Source organism: Gymnogyps californianus, chromosome 1, assembly GCF_018139145.2.
Source record: "Gymnogyps californianus isolate 813 chromosome 1, ASM1813914v2, whole genome shotgun sequence".
NCBI lineage: Eukaryota > Metazoa > Chordata > Aves > Accipitriformes > Cathartidae > Gymnogyps > Gymnogyps californianus.
The window spans coordinates 156,364,805-156,371,123 of NC_059471.1; positions in this window are offsets into that span (position 1 = coordinate 156,364,805).

The window sequence follows — 6,319 nt, forward strand, 5'->3', positions numbered from 1 at the left end:
CATCAACATGCAGATGGAGACAATGGATTATTACCTTTCCATTTGTGCAGTGAACAACTATTGAAAACACTTTGATTATTCTCTGGCTGCAAGCAGCTTTTCAGTCAAGATCCTAATTATTTTTTCAGTTGAAATATGAGTTGACAAGTTGCAAGCAATTGGAAAAAAAAATTATTCTAGCAAGGTGTACCATTTTAGCTGTGGATGACTCCTGTTAAATAATGCTATTTGAATTTTTACAACCAAGTGATCTCTACAGGTTAGTACAGATAATGTCACAGTACACTTCTGTTGCTTTGCAGCAGGCCCTTTTTTCTATATTTTCACAGTTCTTAACAACAAGAAATAGCTATTTTTTCTTGGGAGCTATGCTAGAAATATTTTCACTGTCTACTCTGTTTGCGTGATGTTTTCTATTTGTCAGCCCCTCACGAGTGATTGAGAAACTTCTTTTGCATAAACTACAGTGAATCACATGGCAGTTATTGTTATTTTTAGTGATTATGCAAAATCGTTTCTCTACCGCTTCCAAAAGTGCAAAGCCTCATTTTTCTAGGTTGTGCAGCTTGATCGACTGAAATACTACCGTTGTGGTCTCTGTCACAGTTCCAGATTATGTAAGGATGAAACTCGATCAACTCGAAATACCTAAAACCCACTTTGTCTTAGGACACTGTTACTCTTTCTCCCATCTGTGCTCAGCCAGTGAACACCGTATATTGCACCTTTGTTTTTTCTCATAGGGTACTCTAGATTTTTTATTTCTGATCTGCTCTGTTTGCATACTGCCTTATCTGTGACAGCAGCGTATGTTTGAGAGTAGTAAAACGATCTTGATGGGAGGGGTTTGTTATTTGGCAGTAATACTGGTTGCAAAAGTTTCAAGCACACTAGAGGGATTATGGTAACATATGTCAGTAAGTTTTGGACATTTCAGTGTGAAGTTTGTAAAGACATTCAAGAGCTTGGTATTTTAAACTGCTTTGTAAATACAGAGTCTTAGTCTCAATATTGACACCGCATTTTCACAAGCCTTCAGGTTTTGGAGGGTCTGCTTGAAGACCTCAGAGTGTTTGGGGTTGGTGAGCCGATCGTAGTGGTTTACAATGATGTCCACTACAAGTATTCTCTCTGGAAGAAGCCGGAAGAGCTGGAAGAGCTGTTCTCCAAGAAGTGGTGAAAGGCAGCATGGTACTTGGATTTTACGAAGGGGTAATGTTCATTTCCTTGGAAGATGAACTAATGTCCCTTTATTTGGGAGAAATTTGACATAACGTAATGAAGTTGCAATAGGTTTTAATTTATAAGATTTCTGTAGCTTTGACTAAAACTATCAGAGCTGGGTCTGTCTTTCACTGCATTTGTGTGTGTGTGTGCCCATATGGTCCATACATGCACACATGAACAGCACTGTCATGATGAAGCCTGACAGTGGTTAGAGTCCTGCATGTTGCTGTAATACACATAAATGATAATAATTGCTGTATTTTATAAAAACAGAAGTGATTTTATGAGCTTTGGCTATGTTTTCTAATTGGTACTGTAATGCAGAAAGAGTATTTCTCACATTTTAAAGAGAAAATAGGCAACTTCTACATTTGGTATCTGTGTTTTTCCCTGTACACAATAGATGGCACTAGTAGACCACATGATCAGGGTTTATTTTCCACGTTCAGGCTAGCAAGTACAATAGTTTCATAGGTAGCTTTAACTGTTCTTAATAGTCATCTGGAGACCCAGTTAAATGATTTTTTTATTATGCCTTTGTGGAAAACAAGTCAGACCTAAGTTTTCTTGCCATCCCTTCCTGCCTTAATCTAAGTAAATATGTTTTGCTACTCCAACATGTAGTTTCATAGCAACTTCAAGATTCAGATTAATTTGTCTAAATCAAAGGAGCCACTTGCTGTAGTTAGCACTGGCGGAAGCTGCAATTCAGCTGTCATTATTAAGCCACTTCCCTTGGGAAGTTTTTCCTACCCTATTACAAAGAAGGTACATTTTACTCAGCTTCATAGACATTTAGCTTCAATAGACTTCTGCCAGTTTGCAATGGAGCATCAGAAGACAATATAGACCTTATTTTCATGAGACAACAATATAAAAAGAACAAGATTTTAACATTTCAAAATTGGAGCTATTCTGCACCCAGAAACAGTGACATGTCAGTTTGAAAAAAAAATTCAAAGGCAGCTGCTGTACTATTTAAAATCCACTTTTGTTTACCTATTATAAGTCTGTTTTCAGTTATTTCCTTGCCTAACTAAACACTTGGATAGCATTTTTTGCATGTCTTCTGTGAAGTGTAGCAATAATCCAGGCCTCTGAACATCTATTATTTTACCTGGAATTATACAAGTTCAGCATTCTCGGGCTTAAATAAGCCACGCTGAGCACACATATTCGTCTAAAAACTCTCATCAAATGTTGCATGGATTTTTTTTAAATATAGAAAGTGCTTTAACAAAGTATGAATACCTTGTTATTGGTAGACATCTTTAACACGGTAGAACCTTCTTACTCCACAACATGACTCCTCTCCCAACACACACTCATAAATTTCATTGTAAGTGGAAGGTACATTTCAAAGAAGGTTTCTCTGATGAACATCTAGACTTTCATCATGAGATCTGCCAGAACAGTTTCTCTGTAGCCCTGCTTTTATTAGAGATGTTAGCAGCTGTCAGATCTCCCTGCAAAGAGGTATCTTTCCTTCCTCTTACACTGCATCAAATAGTTGAAACACATTAGATGGTTTTCATGGACTTTTTTTCTTTTGGTTTGAGTTATTCAAGAGTATTTTGCTGTGGCAAGAGGAAGGAGAGTGGCGGCAGCACAGGTTAACATCAACTTGGTAAGGTGGTCGCAGCAGGTGTCACTCAAGTGTGCAATGATGTCACATACAGAGGCAGGTCGGTATGAGAAGATCATCTGTCTGCAATAGGGGTTTTGTTTTGTGTTGTTTTGCTTGGCAAAGGTGGAAACCACGCAAAAAATGAATAGCTTAAAGTTAATTTTAAAGGTCTTGTGGAAGACTAGGGAAATTCTAACCAGGAAAAAAGGAAATAACACTGGTAATGAGATATAATACATGACTTTTAGCTTTTATCTTTGTGCATAAAGGCTCTTTTTTATCTTTCTTCATTTTAGCTAGAATCTGGAACTATTTATTTTCTGTCTGTCTATGGGTGACTGGGTGATGCAATTCTTGAGCAATATTACAATTCAAAGCAATTTTTTTTGTTCAAATCAACCAGCTTCCCCCTTGAACATCCAATGTGTAGATAGTTCAAAAACCTTGACTATGCTCCAATTAAACGATCTGAAACAAGGGCTTATGCAGCTAGGCTTTGTCATATCCCAGCATTTCTAGGCTGGCTCTGTTTTTTCTACAAATCTGTGCTAGATTTAACTCATATAGGTGACCTGGGAAAGTAAAAAACTATTATTTTGGGGTTATCATAAATATCGTTTTATACAATCGCTAATGTCTTCGCCAGGATAGTTTTTCATAGTAAAATAATTTGTGGGCTTTTTTCTGTTAAAAAGTGATAAATAGAATTTTGTACAGATTTGAACTTTCACTAGGATTACACATAAAATCTTGTCTTTACTGCTTAGAACTGATTTTGACCATAGCTCTTGATCTTAAGACAAAAACGTAATGTTCAAAAATTCCTCCTGATGAAATATCACTCTGTTATTATAGACAGCTATTTAATCTTTGAAGATCCAAATCAATAGGAGATAAGAAGCTTCATTTGAAGCAAAAGTGATCTTCTTACCTTTAATCAACTAAAATCAGATTACAAGCCTTTTACTGGCTTTAATTGTTAATATTTCTTGCTCCACTCAGCAAGCGCCTATGTTGTTCACAGAGCCTGGGGATGTTTCCTGGATACATTCTGGAGTCAGCAGAATAACCTCAGGGATGAATCTGGAAAATAAGTTACTTCTCTGTAAGCAGTTTGAAGGAGACGTCAAGTTCTAAGACTCTCTGCTTGTTCTGCTCTTGCTCCTTAAGCCCATCTTGTTTTCTTATTGAAGAAACAGAAATGGAGTGTTCAAAGTGAAGTGTTTAGACATGATCAGTTCAGAACTGATACGACAGATTGCAAAAGGATGTAGTTTTGATTGAGCCTCTAATAACATTTAATTTGAAATTCAGTGCAAAAGCTATTGTGTGTAAAGATCATGGCACTGTGGCAAGATCTGAGAAGTCCCCAAGTAGCTTTAACAGTCTTAGAAGCAACTGAGGAACCAGGAGCCAGGCTTCAGCAAGCACTCGTTTTCTCAGGGGTGTGGAAATTGGCATGGCTTCTTCTCAGTTTTGGGGGCACGGAGATGGCACCATTTCTTATTTCTCCCTTTGTCCTCTGTCCTTCTGTGTTACCTAATACTCAATTCACACAAATTGTGTTGGCAAACGGCTCTCCTAGTATGTTAGTATTAGGATGTGGTTTCTATGACTCTGTTCCAGAAATCATCTTTCTTCATGACAGTCAACAAATTAGCCTTACTTTCCTCCATTTTGTGGTCTCAATGTGATGTCTGGGGAATTTAAACGTACGCAGGTAGTAACTCATGGGTGCTCTCTGACCTGACTGCCGACCAAAATCAACTCTCAACTGAGATCCTGCCTACAGCTGACATGGCTGGTTAGCTTAAAAGTGTTTAAACCACATATTTGGGGTACTTACAGTATTGTAGCAGATTTTAAAGGGTGATTGCCAGTGCTGTCAAAGGGTGAAGCTGACATTTTTTCAGTACACCTCCTTGCCAAACAGCTTTAAAATTTGAACATTATTATTGTATTAGCATAGCTTTTTAGTCTTGAACTGAATTTAAAACATGCTTACTGTTTAGGGTAAGCAATACAAAATCCCTATTGCTACTTTCCTGGAATTTCAACCAAAAGGAATGGTACAACATTATATAATCAGTTTTTTTTAAAAATCAACTTGCAGTTTTACATGGCATCTTGTGTCTGCTCATGGCAGCCAGAACTGAGCGTTGCCATTGAAAACAGAGAGTCATGGCAGTATATGCACTCCAAAAATACCTTCTGGTTGCAAAAATATTTAACAATGTTAGGACTAAAGAGGAGTGAGAGGAAACTAAAGAAAGACAGGGTTGGAAACTGTTCATTGCACTGTCAGATAAAAATTCAATATGGAAAAATGCACAAACAGACAAATAAAAAATAATTTCTGGAGTAAAAACACAGTCCTGCAGACCACTGAGTCTTCTTGAGTAGGGGCTGAAGGATGAAAGGGGGTTGACTCTCAAACCACCCAGTTAAATTCAGCGAGCAGAAAGCGCTGTGCATCAAGCATTCAGCTCAGGACTGGGGACAGATAAGTCTCTCCCAGATTTCTAGAAAGAACAGAAACACTGCCTTTGTGCATACCTATGGGTTTTGGAAAAACAGAAATCTCGGAAACCAAAATCCTAGCAATACCATGGGTGGGTTATTGAAAGCATTCCATAAATCATAGTAGCAGTTAAATGGAATGGCAAAACAGGAATTAGTGATCTCTCAATTTTCTTCAAGGGGAGCTGGAGATGCATCATCATCTGGAATACTAAATTATGTAACCTTATGACAGAATCAGCAATTCCCCCGCATTTTTGTCAGTTACTCTCAAGACATGCAGACTCAGAAACAGGTTGAAAGCTTAGAAGCGGAGAGAACAGGTAAGAAAGAGGAGAGTCCCCATATAAGAAAAGAGGGGAAGGAAAAGGTAGGACTACAGGAGTTTGCCTCAAAGCCTGTGGAAATGAACATGCCACTTTTCCCTGGCCTCAGTGGAAATAAAGAAAAACATAAAGAACTCTTTATTATCTTGTAAGGAATATACAATCAATTACATTAAATGACAGCACATTACATAGAGGGAGCAGGAAGCACTTTTTCTCCAGTTTCTGGATACTAAGGATCAATACCTTGGTAGGTTTCTTAGGAGCAAAGTTATATTGTAACTGCAGCCACAGAACCTGGAGAAGAGCTACCTGCTCACAGATTGCAGCAGATCAGTCAGAGCCAGGAGGATTTCTCCTATCTGTGGATTTGCAGTGTAGAATTTGGGATAACAGGAGATCGTGCTTGCTTGTAAAGGTCCCCATGTAGCTTCTGGTGGGAAGACACCAGCTTGTTTGGCAGTGCCATAGGGAACACAGGAGAGTTCTTTGCCAGCAAAACGACAGAACTAGAAGAGGAACAGAGCCTCTGAAATGAAACACTGAGGAATGAGCTACACAGGAAAGATGTTTGTGGTGATCTGCTCCTGTCTCCGGTGCCACGTGGGAGACTGAAAAG